The sequence below is a fragment of the Eptatretus burgeri genome, chromosome 16, assembly GCF_056783735.1.
Source record: "Eptatretus burgeri isolate ZD-2024b chromosome 16, Ebu_testis_v1, whole genome shotgun sequence".
Lineage (NCBI taxonomy): Eukaryota > Metazoa > Chordata > Myxini > Myxiniformes > Myxinidae > Eptatretus > Eptatretus burgeri.
The window spans coordinates 23,449,248-23,466,466 of record NC_140976.1 but is presented as its reverse complement, the minus strand read 5'-3'; the positions used below and the strand labels follow the sequence as shown (position 1 = coordinate 23,466,466).

Here is a 17,219-nt window from a genome sequence, read left to right as displayed (position 1 = left end):
ATCTCATCAATGAGTTCACTTCGCTCATTTGGATTTATGGAAGTTGTACAGTTCTTGTCACAATCAATAACACGAGAACTAGATTCGGGCATAATGTCATGCTTAATGAGTGTTTGCAAATTTACAATTTTAGCTGCAGCCATAACGTCAACTACGTCAATGTAGAAGTTTCCACCGCTTCTTTGCCTGGCTTGGCCGAAAAACTTTTCCAAGGCTTCATCTGCAAATATAGCAGGAAGAACGTAGTCAAAGTCTTTCTCTGCCAGAAGATGCAGCTGCGACAGAAGGAAGGTGAAATGAGGAAGCTCGTGAGCCTCAGTCATCCAACAGAGCTGGCTTATTTCAAGCTGAAGAATTTCCTTGCTTGTGCATTCATAGATGTTTACCTGGTCAGTTATGGATCTAATCTGGGACCATTTTGAGAGCAGGCTGTTCTTCTGCAAAGGAAAAAGTCGTTTGGGCACCTCAATGCCATCTTTCTCAACTCTATTCAAGAATAGAAATCCAAAAGGTGAGTGAACTTGTTGGAAATGAAAGAACTGCTTGACAGTTTGTCCAGTAGCATCAGTTCTTGATAGGTAAAGGTTTTCCTGGTCTTTTATGACGTTAATGCCAGGAAAATAGGAGCTGATTTTAGCACAGAAGTGGTCAAAATCTTGGATATTGTTGAAAGCCTCATCAGCTGCCTGCGTCTTCTGAGCTCTTGATTGTGACGTAGAAGATGATGTTGGGCGTGGGGCTGAGGTCACCTGCTTCAAAGCTGATTTTGGTACTCCAGGAAATATTGATGGTGGTTCTTTGGGTCGTTTGCCACCCCTAACTGACACCCAATCACAACTCAAATGTGTCTCACAAATATATATCTCCTTTAAGCACATTGTGGCGTCCACGGGACTTGAACAGTCCCGCGAACGTAGAATGAGCCGAAACGATGGAGGCGGTTTATTTATTTATAACCCAAACATGGCGGTTCTAATCGCTCTCCCGCAAACGGGACGAGGAAGGTGGCACGAGTCACTTTTCACTGAGTTGATGATGTTTATTCGTTTTTACTATTAACCAGAAATAACAAGACTCGGCAAGAAGAGGGATCCGGGGCGATTCGACGGGATGGTGTGGGATCGGGCGTGGGGAAAAACACAGACAATTCCAATGAATATAGAGATCTCAAACCTTCTAAGGCGCCAAGCACACACACACACACACACACACACACACACACACACACACACACACACACACACACACACACACACACACACACACACACACACACACACACACACAACGTAGCTATTTCTGGTGGTCAGGCTGGACCGTGGTGTGGACGCAACTGTCCCTGGAACGGCGTCGGACGAGCTGGCCTTGCTCTCGTCAGGGGGGGGGGGGGCAGGAGAAACCGTGGTGCTGTCGACCTCCTGGTCTTGGCCCAAGTCCGCTCACAGCCGCCAGGGAACCAGTTCTGGCGCCAAGTTGCGAGCAGGAGAGGGAGGGAGGTCCGCCCGCCGTTCGACCCCGTACTCTGAGTCAGCAGAACCCCAGAGCCAACCAAGGTGAGGCACGAGGCTCAGCAAGGCTCCAAGACACGATGAAGAACACGATCGACTCAGCACAACAACAAGGACGCTCTCCGCGCAACAGCCTCCACACCAGAAAAACACAATCGTTTTGTCCAGATCTTCTTCCTCTTCCTTTTCGACCCCGAACAGCACCTTTTTATCCTTGGTCCTCGTCACTTCCAATCGAGCCGTTTATTGACCCACCGCCATCGCCTTCCGCCAATCGTGATCACGGGGCGGAGCCATCCGCTGCACTGCCCTGTGACGTCACGGCCAGTCTCCAGAGAATACCAAAAGGGGTTTACGCAGACACACTTACCCTATCCCGTGTCCCTATCTAATTACGTGACAATTATCATTTCCCCCTTGAAGAAATGAACATTTACTAGACAACTTATCACCACTGAATTGCTACTTATTACATTGATTTCCTGGTAAACTCGAACAGCATGGCATACCTAATTAAACATCCTAATTACCCTTTGAATGCATACCCCCCCTCAAACGTAACAACATCAAGCTTTCTTTCTCATTTGGCATTGCCAATATCCATCTCTCCCTCTCCTCAGGATCTTTTGGGAAGGATATGACCTTTACATAAGGCGTCCCATCATAGTTTCCTCTGCAACCAAAGCAGCTGCAACAACGTGGCATATTGTCAACAAAGCAGGAAACAACACAAAGATCCTGTGAGATCACCAGCTGGACAGTTTCTGAAAGAGAAACAAACAAAACACATTAGTTAACGATGATAGAAATCAGCAAGTAGGTGCAGTAGGTGCACAACGTCATGTTTTGTCATAGACTTTACAAAAGTTTTCCTCGATGAGTTAGACACAAAAACGGGCAAAAAATACCAAAATTCAGTAATTTGACCTTGAAATATGACCTTTTGATCTTGAAGATGACCTCAGGCGGTGTTGAAAATGACACTATTGAACTCGCCTTCCTCAAAAACCCCGATATGGATCCCGAGATCGTGTCTCTCGCCCTTCTAGAAGTCATTTTAGCCACGGACTCAAGTTAATCCTTCAGACTCAAGTTACAAACCCCTAGATCATGAGGTTCCAGTCCTTCTCTATAGGAGTCTATGTCTAGTCGACATGTGGAATGTACGTTTTAAATTTCAACCTGAATGGCCACATGGTCAGGCAGCCATAATTATTTAATTATTTGAATCTGAGAACATTTTTTTCTTTTTTTTTCAATATGGCTCACTTGGCTGTGCCTGGATGGGTTTCAGGGTAGAGGAGGAGCAATTCAATTGATAACTATGATGGCCGCAGAAAAAAGGGTCAACTGTGTACATAAATATATGGAATGTGGCCTGTTACTTGGTCCATAACTTGTCAATCCCAAGTCGTACAGAGATGTGTCAGGCCTTGTTAGACTCGGGGAAGACCTGGTTTACCCTCTGGACCCATGGTATGAACATTTGTTACTTCGTGTTCAGGTTATTTTAACACAAATTCAATTGATACCTACTATGTATTCAGGTAAAAGGGCTAACTGCATATGCACTAAATAGATTGAATGTGGCGTGTCACTCGGTCCATAACTCCTCAATCCTGCATCACAGAGAGACGTGTGGGGCTCCGTATGGCTCGGGGGAGTTCCGGTTTACTCTGTGGACCCATGGTGTGAACATTTATTACTTCATGTTCAGGTTATTTAAATACCAATTCAATTGATACCGACGATGTTCTGAGGAGAAAGGGTCAACCGCGTCCATAATAAATAGATTGAACACAGCATGTTACTTGGTCCGTAACTCATCGATCCCGTGTGCTATCAAAGCCGGATGTCTTGGTACCCGGTCATCACTGCCAGCAGTTATAAAGTGGCAGTTCTAGTTTATTTATGTATTATTTTACAATTACCTCCAAATCTCATTGAAGAATTACTCATAAAAGACAAAGACTTCATCACAAAATGGAGACATTCACCCAGTGCGTGGGATTTTGAGAATGTTGCGTCAGGATGTAGTGTAGGAACTTGCTTGACCGCAGCTTGTGCCATCCTCATTTAACGGCTTTATTAACCTGTTATATTGAGGCTGAAAGTTTGTAATTTTATTTAATTTTAATTTTGCTTTATCTGAATGTCTGTCACAAAGAGCTTGAAAATATGCAGGTGCAAATGACCATGTGCAAAAAAAAAAAAAATACACACACACACACACACACACACACACACACACACACACACACACACACACACACACACACACGACATTATTGGTCCATGCCTCTGTCTACTGTCCCAAGTTTGCGTCTTCCCGATCTGACGTTTAAGATCCTCGGGGAAGGGATTTAGAAAATGGTTGTAGAGTGTAGAATATGGACCATAATAGCCTGCATTCTCAAGCAGTTAATGTATCCGCTAATAGTTCAACTGCCAAAATGGTTGAATGCTGTGTGGACACAACCCATCACGGATGCAACCAATCCAATGGCGAATGACAGCTTAGACATTCTTGAAATTGAGAAGTCAACCATCATCATTCGAATGCTGCGTCACAATGCTCACAAGGGCTGGTTTGGCGTGACTTAGTGCGAGGCAATTTGTCAGGCCAAAGACAGTTGGAATAGACATCTTGCCTTGAGCCACTTTGTTGTATAAAGTAGGTTCTATATATTTGTCTGGGTAAGAATCTTGTGTAATGGAGGGAATGTAAAACGACTTTCCTGAGCACAGCACAAAATGGATGTTCCGTTCATGAAGAAAAAGTACATACAAGACCGGCCAGTTGGAGATGAACAATAGAGAGACTAGTGAAGATAATAAATTCCTTATCTTGTGAGGTAACTTCACAAAATGTATGAGGATGCACATAGTAGGCTGCTGTCAAATGTTAACTGAGATGGAAAGATCATATTTATACCATTTAAAGCACTGCCAGAGAACAGTGTGTGCAGACTGAAGCTCGATAAACTTGTCTCCAGATGGAAATCTGTACATTTTGTTAAAATGTGTCTGCTGATAACTAGCCCGTTCCCTTGTTAGCAGGAGATAGGATTTTGCAATTGTGTGTGTGTGTGTGTGTGTGTGTGTGTGTGTGTGTGTGTGTGTGTGTGTGTGTGTGTGTTTGCGTGTGTGTGTGTGTCCAGGGCATTACATACCATTTGAGCTTTTGCCATAACATTTTCAACAAACCTTTATGAAGAGAATATGGAGACGAGTTATTAAAATTGGGTCAAAAGTCACAGTGAATAGAAATTGGCTCTATCATCCCTTTTACCATGCGTCAGCACAAGACAGCCGTTTGTTTTTTAATCACTTCTGTGGTTTAAAAAAAAAAAAAAACAACCTTTTGAACGTCAGTATGTCTATCCAGGCCATATTTTGACGTCATAACTTTTTTCCTCGGAGGAATTTTCAAAATCGGAGATGGTTACTGTCTGCACAGGGTATTTTTACATATATGTATATCTTCTTCTTCTTTCGGCTGCTCCCGTTAGGGGTCGCCACAGCGGATCATCGGTATGATCCGCATAGTGATTTGGCACATGTTTTACACCGGATGCCCTTCCTGACGCAACCCTGGTCGCCTCTTACGACACAGGGATATGGTACACCTATTTTAACCGGGGTATACACCGGCCCAGTATACTGGTACTCATTTCGCCGACCTCAGAAGGATGACAGGCTGAGTCAACCCCCTGGTGTATTAATTCAGTGGCCCAACGGGACTTGAACTCAGGACCTTTTGGATTCCAAGCTGCTGCCCTAACCACTGCGCCAACACCAGGATATTTTTACATATATGTATATATAAATATGTATATATATATATATATATATATATATATATATATATATATATATATATATATATATATATATATATATATATATATATATATATATATATATATATATATGCTAAGTTTCAGGAAGTTTCGATGAAAACTGTAGGCTGTGAAACAAACAAACAAAAAAAAAATGTCAAAAAATAGGAATGACGTCATAAAAATTGATATGACGTCATAGTGATGTATCATGTGTGCGGCAATTAATCTCTGCCAATGCCCTGTTCGATTTCCGCAAACAGAATTCAAAAAGCTTGCCTAGTTTCGGAGATAATTTTTTTGGCGATTTCCAGTAGCGGAGATATTTTGACGTCATAACTTTTTTTCTAGGAGGAATTTTCAAAATCGGAGATGGTTACTTTCTGCGCAGGGTATTTTTACATGTATACGCCAAGTTTCAGGAAGTTTTGATGAAAACTGTAGGCTGTGAAACAAAAAAGTCCACAAGAACAACAACGTGAGTAAGACTTAGAGATCCTTCACAAGGATCTAAAAACTTAAAAAGCATTACTGTTGTTTTTCTCAAGTTTAGTTTGAAGTACAAAGCAAAGCAGAGTGAAAAGTGGACACAGGGAGGGCTTTGCATTTAAGATGAGTTCTTATTCATCTGTATGTCTGTGCAGCGGTTTTTGTCATCAAATTTTCAGCTTTTCAAATTAAAAAAAAAATTTCATATTTCAAAAATAACCTTTTTCCCATTTGAGTTTTTGTCATCAAATTTTCAACAAACCTTTATCATTAGAATATGGAGAACACTAATTAATCAAATAAACATTTTTTAAAGCTGTTATTTTTGTCAAGTTTAGATCATGTGCAAAGCAGATATGGACAGGCTTTGCATTTTAGGATGCCTCTGAGTTGTCTATTGTGATGTTTAGAAAAAAGCTTAATAACAGAGAGAAGAAGCCATCCATCCATCCATCAGGACCATCCTCTGTGCAGAGCATTGGTGCTGCCTCAGCAATCTCCTTGGTTATTGGGCACAATCCTGGTTCTGGATGGGTCACCACTCCGACACAGGATACCAGCAAGCTGGCACTCATTTTGCCAACCTCAGCAGGATGACAGGTAGAGTCAACCCCACCTGATATTAATTCAATAGCCGAGTGGGATTTGAAGTCAGGATCCTAGGATCCCAAGCCCACCACTCTAACCATTAAGCCAACACCAGGCATGAGAAGAAGCACATCAATGAAATTACAACCTCTTTTTGTAACTCCTGTCATGAGAGGTTAACCTTATCCAACTACAAATACTGCTCGACTTGGAATGCACCAGCATGCGATAAATAAAAGATTGGTTTAATCCATGTCGAGGAAGCTCGGTGAGTATTGTAAATGCATTGGAGCTTTGAGTATTGTAAATAAGCTCATACAGTCTTCATTGGGATCTTGAGTATGCAATTTGAGAAAACTATTGCGATTGCAAAAGTTGCAATAACAAACGATTCCAATTGCAAAAGGAAAAACTATTACAATTGCAACGATTTGCACGAAGGTTTCAATGCATTTATTCTTGAAAGGAATCATCTTGGTCGGTTCCCCCAAAATATGCAGTGTGCAAGCTCCGTTAGCTAGCACGTCAGTATAATATAAACCTTGACCTGCCTTCTGAGGCTACTGGACCGGATGACAAGTGTGAAGGCCTTGAAACCGACAATCACAGGCATGTCTGACATGTGAGAAAGCGGGGCAGGATGGTGAGGTTAGGTTTCTGCCTATTTACTACCTCGTGAATGCACATCCCTGCCTGAATCATCTTCAGAACTAAATTTATTATTATTCCATTATGTTTGTAATACCAGTTATTTTACAAGGAACTTCAATGCAGGAGGACGTTGTTAAGCCCATCAAGCTTGTGTTATGTTTGCTGACATGGTTTTTATTTTTATTTTTTTTACCTCTGCCATCGAAGGTGGAAAGAGGTGCTATGTTTTCACCCGTGTCTGTTTGTTAATTGGCAAATGTTTTTTTTTTGCCATGTATGTTGATCGGTAGCGTTTGTCTGTCTATCTGTTTGTCACACGATTTTTAGCCACAGTTTTCAAGCAATCGTTCTGAAATTTTTGTGTATGTAGTTGACTGGCCAAAGACATCAATGCTTAATTATGGTGAAGATCCGAATCCGGATCCAGTGCTGAGAATTTTAAAGTGATTCTTCACCATTATTGAGAGAGAGGGCCAAAATCGATATATATTGCACAATATCTCAAAAGGTAGCGCATGGATTCGGACGAAACGTGGTGGACAGGTTGGGTGTGTGACAAGGACAAATTGATTCAATTTTGGTGAAGTTCCGAATCCAGATTCAGCTCTGAGAATTTTTAGAGTGATTCTTCACCATTGAGAGATCGGGCCAAAAATTACATTTGCACAATATTTCAAAAGGTTATGGACGAGTTATGAAAAATTTTGGTGGACAGGTTGGGTGTGTGACAAGGACAAATCGATTCAATTTCGGTGAATATCCGAATCCAGATCCGGATATGCAAAATATATAATTCTCAAGTGATTTTTCACCATTGAGAGATAGGGCCAATAACGCTATAGACCTATTGCATGATATTTCAAAAATGTATTGGGCCCGATATGTTCTAATGGATCAAGCATTGCATGGCAGAGGTATGCGATCTAGCGAGTGTCCTTCTAGTTTTGTCTTTGTTCCATCCTTTTTAAATGTTGAGCGTCAAGCAAGGAAGCGGCACATGTTGTTTTTGAAGTCTTTGGTATGACTCGGCCGGGGTTTAATCCTCCGACTTCCAAACGTTTCAATAAAGGCTCGTTTTAATCGTTACATTTAATTTCTTAAGTGACTTTATTTTCAGAAATTACATTTACATTTTACATACACTCCACCCAAAGCAACGAGGAACAATAAATATCTGAGGACTGATTTTATTACCCAGAGTGGAACACTTCCCTGGCTATTGGGAGCTATCCCCTTAAACCCACTTTCCTCCTCGTTTGGACGTATACCTTGTTCATCCTTCTCAAAGCATTGTTTTCTCTTTTTAAACCCCTTTCAAAATAGCTGAATGGACTATTTAGCCTTCCGCCAAATGCATTTTTTTCCTTGCTGCAATTTACAGGTTTGGAAATGGGACAAAGCTGTGTGTAGCAAGACCTGGTAAATAAAGGGAGTTCTCACCAACTTTAGGAAGCTGCATTCGGTTTTATATCTTAATAAAGGTGCACATTGTGGCTGCAGCATTGTCTTGTTGCTGGACGATCTCATTATTTGCACGCACCTTTGTTCGGATGTTTTGGAAAAATCTCATCTCAAAAGTTTCAAAACATTCCTGTCGAACTCTTCGTTCATTGTTTATCCAATATCAACAACTTAATGTAATACACCGAGCGGTGTATTATCGCGAGACCTCGCTGGACCCAATTCTTTTATCGGCTATTAAAAAGCCTGCTATTATTGCGAGAGCAAGACAGCAGTTGAATCGGGGAAAAAGGACACGACGAACGGGTTAACATTCACACAAGGACATTTATTACCTTCGCATTCTGCTAAAGGTTATGTTTTGGTCGGCGTGTATTTATTTATTTATTTATTTATTTATTTGTAATCTTGTGATTCGTATAACTCAAAAAGTATTCAACCGAATTGCATGAAATTTGGTGGGATGATTGGTTATTATCCAGGAAGCATTCGATTAGATTTTGGGATCGTTCGGGTCAAAGGTCAAGGTCAAGGTCACGAAAAGGTCAAAATCGTCTTTTTATGATAACACGGTCAATTTTTATTCAATTTGCATGCAACTAAGGCCAAAATGTTCAGAATTCAACGCCTCACCTTGTGATATGCAATATGACACAATGACGCCCATACTCTTGTTACCGGTTAGGGGTCAAATGTCAGGGGGGTCACGACCTTGAAAAATATGCGGTTTTTGTCATAACGCGGTCAATTCTTGTCCGCTTTACATGAACCCAGCACCAAAATGTTCAGAATTTAATGGCCAATCTTGTGACACAATGACGTCACAACACATGTCACCGGTTGGGGTAAAATGTCGGGGGGGGGTCACGCCCTTGAAAAATATGCGGATTTCGGCATAACTCAGTCAATTCTTATTCGATTTGCACGAAACCAGCATCAAACCAGTTCCCCACACTCATACCAAGAACAAAAAAAGTAGTGGCGGTGAAGGTATGCGCTCTATGAGTGCCCGTTCTAGTTTATAATGCACACGTAAACAGGGATGCAATGAATGGGGGGAAGGGGACTAGAAACGAGCAAGGTAAAAGCACTACAACCGTCTGATTATTATTTACAAGCACTTACACAGTTCTACTTGCGGGACATGGCGCCACAACATTCACACAAATAAAAGCAAAGAAAGACCCCCTCAAAGGCAAAGGAGTCAGACTGGACCCGTAGGCCTTTATGTCCAAGGAGCCTGGTTGACCAAAGGGACTCCCAGAGGCCGCCGCAGGTTACCTCCACCCTCGTGGTGACTTGGTTGGGCGACCCTCGATGGACCCTCTCAAGCACCTCCACCAACTGACAGACTGCTTCACCCAGACCGAGACCTCCACCGACCGACTGCTCCACCCAGACCGAGACCTCCACCGACCGACCAACAACCAACTCCCTTCGCTTCTCAACTCGGTTCTCTCCACGCAGCTCTGCTCTCTACGCTGTGTCTAGCGCGCCCTTTTATTCCCAACGCTCCCGCCCTCCCCTCGCAGCCCGCGCGGGAAGAAGAATCTGCTGCCCTGACTCCAAGGGGGTGGGGCGCTGGGCTCATTCATCGCCCAAAAACAGGCCCCCACCCGACTTCACCTTTGACCCCTGCCCTTCCTGGCAGATCCGGCCTATCAGTGGATACAAAACTTAAACTGTTCAGCCTGGCGGAGGTTCAATCTGCCCTTCCCCCGTCCCGAAGCGCGGGAAAGCAGGAGGGAAAATCCCATGCGTGGTGTTGGAGCTCCTTCTTTCTCCATGGCAAAGACGGTTTTTGATGCGGAGAGGGTTGTAGCGTGGGTGTGGAGAAGGTGATTGGTGGTGTGGTTGTTGTAATGGTGGCGTGGTTGGCGTTGTGTGGTGGTCATTAGGGTGGTGTGATTGGGTGCTTGTAAAAAAGGTGGTTGGTGGTGTGGTTGGTCCAAAATAACGATAGCAAAGAATAACGGCTAACTCAAAGATCACAGCCCTGTCCACACGAATTAGCCCCTTTAGACAATGGTGGGGAAATCTAACTGAGCACACACTTAGCAATATAACTGATCTTAGGGATATCCTTTATGGTGCTCTGCGAATTTTCACAGCTGTAACAATATATATATATATATATATATATATATATATATATATATATATATATATATATATATATATATATATATATATATATATATATATATATACATATATACATATATACATATAAAATATAACATGAGGCATGAGCCCAACAGATATAATATATTCTATATAATATATAATATATATTCCAGTTTGTACCTCCTTGCTTTAATAGTGAGCATGAGCCACTGATTAAGTCTCAAAACGGTAAATCCGCGTAATCCGCAAATAACAACATTACGGTCATGTTGTTTCATTTTACAAGCACTTGGAATTTAAATAACGGTGAACGCATGTGCAGGATTTATGTCCATTGGAGATCGGGGAGAGCTCGTCACACTCCACACATGTTGATTTCACCACCGATCGCACCACGTGCCCTCCTGTCTCTTGATTTGCACAAGCGGGCACTCTTGTCTGAGTGGCAGACAGACTGTTGTTCTTTGCGGATTATGCAATTTTACCATGCGAAACTTAATCCATGGTTGATGCTCACCATCCAAGCCAGGAGGTATGACTGGAACTTAAACGATGACTTTGGTCATCATTGGTTATATGTTTATACGGTATGTCATCCTGACAAGAGTAAATAAACCCGTAATTTGGATAGGCAACTCCATTTGATGTTTAACCAATAGAGACCATAAAATCTCTGTCTTTTGACATGAGTGGCCGGGTTGATGCCTCCATGTCGGAAGTGAAGCTTTGATGTGCGCATGTGCAGACCTTACGTCCATTGGAGATCGGGTGAGTGCTTGTCATGCTCCCCACATGTTGAATATATATATATATATATATATATATATATATATATATATATATATATATATATATATATTGGAGCCTGGTGTTGGCGCAGTGGTTAGGGCAGCGGCTTGGGAGCCAAAAGGTCCTGAGTTCAAGCCCCGTTGGGCCACTGAATTAATACACCAGGGGTTGACTCAGCCTGTCATCCTTCCGAGGTTGGTGAAATGAGTACCAGTATACTGGGCCGGTGTATACCCCGGTTAAAATAGGTGTACCATATCCCTGTGTTGTAAGAGGCGACCAGGGTTGTGTCAGGAAGGGCATCCGGCGTAAAACATGTGCCAAATCACTATGCGGATCATACAGATGATCCGCTGTGGCGACCCCGAACGGGAGCAGCCGAAAGAGGAAGAAGATATATATATATATATATATATATATATATATATATATATATATATATATATATATATATATATATATATATATATTGGGACAAAACAGTTGCATTGGCTCAACCTATCAGGCATGAGCCCAGCAGAGCTACAGCCCGATTCCTGCACCTAATCCCGGGAAGAGAATTCTCATTCTCATAAAATTCTCAATTTTATAGACCAGTCTACTCTGGAGAGGGAGTATCCATAGGTGGACCGAGAGAGGCGATATTCACAGGTGAACTGGTCTATTAAATTAAGAATGTTTTCTGTACTGCAGACAGACAGGTTAATGTGTGGCAGGCTTTTCCTCTTGGTCAGGATGCATGCAGCAATAGCTGATGTGGTACTTGCTTCCTGGTACCCAAGACTGTGATGGGGTTCGATATATATTTATACATACAAACGTACTGTACACATGCCTGGTGTTGGCTTAATGGTTAGGGTGGTGAGCTTGGGATTCAAGAATCCTGAGTTCAAAAAAAATCACCCTTTGCTGTTGAATTATAACCAGGTGGGGTTGACTCTGCCTTTCATCCTTCTGAGGTTGGCAAAAATGAGTGCCAGCATGCTGGTATCCTGTGTTGGAGTGGCGACCTGTCCAGGATTGTACCCAATAGCCAAGGAGACTACTTAAGCAGCACCAATGCATGGATGGATGGATACATACTGACACACACACACACACACACACACACACACACACACACACACACACACACACACACACACACACACACACACACACACACACACACACACACACACACACATATCGCAGCTCAGAAATATTTTTGATCCTTTTATATTTTGCATGGCAAATATGCAACCACTTTGCAAGGGTGATGCAAAACGGATTTTTTTTTTGTATGCTAAGTGGAGGCTCATGGAGGACAAGGACTGCAATATAGAACGGATAAGGATGAAACAGAACAAAAGTAACAGCAGAAAGAGAGGGGGAAACGTACCAACAGCAGGTTTGAGGGGCAAAATGGAGGGAGACTTTGAGAAATAAGGGATGTAAGGAAGAATGAGGGTTCGGGGAGAGCACAGGGGGTGAAAAAGATGGATGGATACAGCCCAAATTATCAGGAATGAAAATGGTGTACTTTGAAAGAGGTTGACTTGAGGAGGGTTACAGGAGAGGGGTGGGTTACAGTGGGGGGGGCAGTGGGAGATAAGATAATGATTGTGTATGGGGGATAATTATCTGTGGTATACGATGTCACAATGTTGGGGGTCATGTTCACACCTTGTGTGAGGGCTCAGCTTATTGAACCCCAAAAATGGAATTAAAGGTGTGGCATGCTTAACTTTAACCTTTCTCGTCCAATGTTCAATATCGTTTTGTTTGCAGTGTGGAAAGTTCAACAATATTATTCCATCGTGAACGTTTTTATTTCCAATTACCAATTACCAAATGTATCAGGAACCCAACATTGATATATGGACATTTCTGGTCATCTATCTATAATTCCAGCAATGTGTGTGTGTGTCTGTGTGTGTCTGTGTCTGTGTCTGTGTCTGTGTCTGTGTCTGTGTGTCTGACCGGTTTCTTGACAACCACTGGTCCGATCTAACTGAAACTTGCCAGATATATTGCTGGGGACCTGAGGATGTGCCTTTTCAAGGTTTGATATTAATCGGACAAGTGCTTCCCAAGTTATGGCCATTTATTTACCAAACCAATGACAAGACACGTTGCTGCGTTGGTGTGGCCGATGGGGGAAGGGAACCTCAGCCACATTCCCCATTACGGGTTACAACCAACGTACGGACTTCCGGATAATGATGACTTCGTGTATTCTAATAATTTCTCGATTACTTATACGCATTTATAGATAAACACAATGCCCCAAGTTATGATCGTTTTCATAGCGAATGCAGTGAGCTTCATACTTAACGCGTGCACATGAGAGAATAGAAAACAACAACAACAACAACAACACCCCTGGCAATTTGGAATCCGTGTCGTTGGCTATGACACTTTTGCTTCCGGTTTTTATCCCCTGCCGCGTGGCGGAAGGGGGATATTGTTGTCACCCGGGTCGTCCATCCGGCCGTCGTCCGTCCGGCTGGCTGGGCGTCAACATTTATAGCTGTGAGTGCGATAACTCATAAAGTGTTCACCATATCGATTTGAAATTTGGGTCACACATGTACCACCTGAAAAGGAAGAACCCTATTGGTTTTGGGCATGGCCGCATCCAAGATGGCCAACTGGGGCGGTCGTCCGTCCGTCCGGCTGGCTGGCTGGGCGTCAACATTTATAGCTGTGAGTGCGATAACTCATAAAGTGTTCACCATATCGATTTGAAATTTGGGTCACACATGTACCACCTGAAAAGGACGAACCCTATTGATTTTGGGCGAAGCCAGATCCAAGATGGCCGACTGGGGCGGCCATCTTGAAAAACATGTTTTTTGTAATAAATGGAAAAACGCTTATCGGATTTCAATTATTTTTCAATGGCGGGAGATTCCCCATCTCTGATTGGTATATTTTTAAACACTGTGTGGTGTATAAACACGATTGGGTTTTATTTCTATCTTGTGAATATTACTTAACGCTTGCACATGAGAGCATAGGAAATAACAACAACACAATACCCTGGCAATTTGGAATCCGTGTGGTTGGCTATGACCCTTTCGCTTCCGTTTTTTTTTTGTTTCTGGTTTTAGTCATGGGGAATGATGCATGCCGGGAGATAAAGGCATCGTCGGAGACATGAAAGACCCAAATAATATCAGACATGGTGTATATTTCCTCCACTGATTTTAATAAAGATATCTCCCGCATCATCAAAAAATAATTTTTAATCGTGATTTACGTTATTTGATCGTTGATCCCGAATCCAGGCCGAAGTAACCGGAAATTGCGTATACAGTTGTGAATAAGTTATAGGTAAAGTCAGAAGCAAATGTAAGAAGAATCCTACTTTTGCTTCTTGTATTTATTTTTTTTAGATGAGATCCTGTTCTCGGCGGTGTAGTTGTCGTGAAGGTAATGTTGAGGAAATGTTTTTTTTCAGATGAGATCCTGTTCTAGGCGGTGTAGTAGTTGTTGTGAAGGTAATGTTGAGGTATAATGTTGAGATAATATTAATTTTTTTAGATGAGATCTTGTTCTAGGCGGTGTAGTTGTTGTTGTGAAGGTAATGTTGAGGTATAATGTTGAGGTTATATTTATTTTTGCAGATGAGATCCTGTTCTAGGCGGTGTAGTTGTTGTTATGAAGGTAATGTTGAGGTAATATTAATTTTTGCAGATGAGATCCTGTTCTTGGCGGTGTAGTTGTTGTTATGAAGGTAATGTTGAGGTATAATGTTGAGGTAATATTAATTTTTTTAGATGAGATCCTGTTCTAGGTGGTGTAGTTGTCATTGTGAAGGTAATGTTGAGGAATTTTTTTTTTCTTTTCAGATGAGATCCTGTTCTAGGCGGTGTAGTTGTTGTTGTGAAGGTAATGTTAAGGTAATATTTATTTTTTCATAGCAAAAAGACTGTTTAATTTGATATATTTAAGAAGCGAATGTAAGAAAAATTCTACGTTCGCTTCTCAGCTTTGCCTATTCCATATTATTAGAGGGTGCATAAATTTCGGTAACATCCGAGTTAGCTGGTATGCTCCGAAGCAGGAAGGAAATTTTTTTTTGCACGTAAGTTTCCCCCCCCCCCTTCTCTTTGTGTTTTTCCTTGCGATGCCATTGCGAAAAGGCAAAATACGTTGGCGCTAATTGAATAATTGGCTATTGAAACTAAATTGCGTATAATCGTAACTGCGATATGCGAACTTCCGGACAGTGAGGACTTAACTTGCGGACTTCCGGATAGTGACGATTACTGTATTCTTTCTCGATTTTTTTTTCTCGATTTATCGACTTACTGTATTCTTTCTTTCTCGTTTTCTGTACTTTCTCGATTTTGTTAAACACAATGCCCCAATCCAGTCGTCATTTACGAGAGCGAAGGAACGGCTTGTGTGGTTGTTTGAAAGGTTTTTTTTGCATGTACGGGCACGCACGTACGGGCACGTGCGAGCGAAGGAACGGCCTGTGTGGTTGTTGCTTCTGGCACGCGGTTTGAAAGTTTTTTTTTGTTTTGTTTGCACGTACGACCCCGCACGTACGGGCACGCACCTACGGGCACGCACCTACGGGCACGCACCTACGGGGACGCACCTACGGGCACACACCTACGGGCACGCACCTATGGGCACGCACCTACGGGCACCCACCTATGGGCACGCACCTACGGGCACGCACCTATGGGCACGCACCTACGGGCATGCACTAGTATCTGGAATATGTGTAACCTTAAACTTTATTTGCTGTGCCTTTGTCTTGGCCTTTATTACCTCCACCATCGAAGGTGGATGGAGGTTATGTTTTCACACCTGTGTGTTTATTTGTCTGTGAACAGTATATCTCACAAAGTTAAGCACGGATTTGGACGAAACTCGGTGGACACGTTAGGTGTGTGACACTGACAAATCTATTTGATTTTGGTGAAGATCTGAATCCAGATCCGGATATGAGAATTATTTATTTTTTGAAGCGATTTTTCACCATTGAGCGATGGCGCCAAAAATGATATACATCTTGCAGGATATTTCTAAAAGTTGTGGACGTGTTGTGACAAAACTTGGTGGACGAGTTGGATAGGTGACAAGAACAAGCCGATCCGAATTTGGTTCAGGTCCGGATCCAGATCCGGCCTATCAGTGGATACAAAACTTAAACTGTTCAGCCTGGTGGAGGTATGCACTCTCGTGAGTGCCGTTCAAGTTCTCTTAATGGAATGGAGTTTTGTCTCAACACTAAACATCCTAAGTTAAATATATTTTTAAATATATATATATATATATATATATATATATATATATATATATATATATATATATATATATATATATATATATATATATAATTTGTGGACAAATAGTAAATTCAGGCAGGTGAACCTTGACTCTTGTGATATTCAGAATTTTCATCCAGGTGCTGTGTCATGGTGATGGTTTGATAATTCCACCTGTCAGGGGCTTATTTATGAGCACCTGGCATGAGAAATTGATTTCATGGTCCCATGAGACTTAGATTCTTTAAAATTTTAAATGCAACTGTTTCCCTTGGGTATGAATACGTATTTCAAGTTTGTGAACGAATATTATTCCATCGTTATAAACACCTTGAACTGGCTGTTTGTTCGAGCTTTTGCTCCACTAGCTAACATTGGTTTCAATGACCAGAGTTTCTCACTCTCACCAACCCAAACTTTGTGCCAAGTGTGACGAATATTCCAAGCACCCTTGTATGTGGGTTGATGGAGATCTTCATCCTGCAGTGGACTCA

General features: G+C 42.1%; 1 protein-coding gene across 6 annotated transcripts in view; it reads left to right on the top strand.

Annotated features, from left to right (window-relative positions):
- LOC147010706 (dystrophin-like) overlaps positions 1-17,219 on the top strand; it is a 1,018,488-nt gene that overhangs the window by 343,680 nt on the left and 657,589 nt on the right. The gene's annotated exons all lie outside the window — the stretch shown is intronic.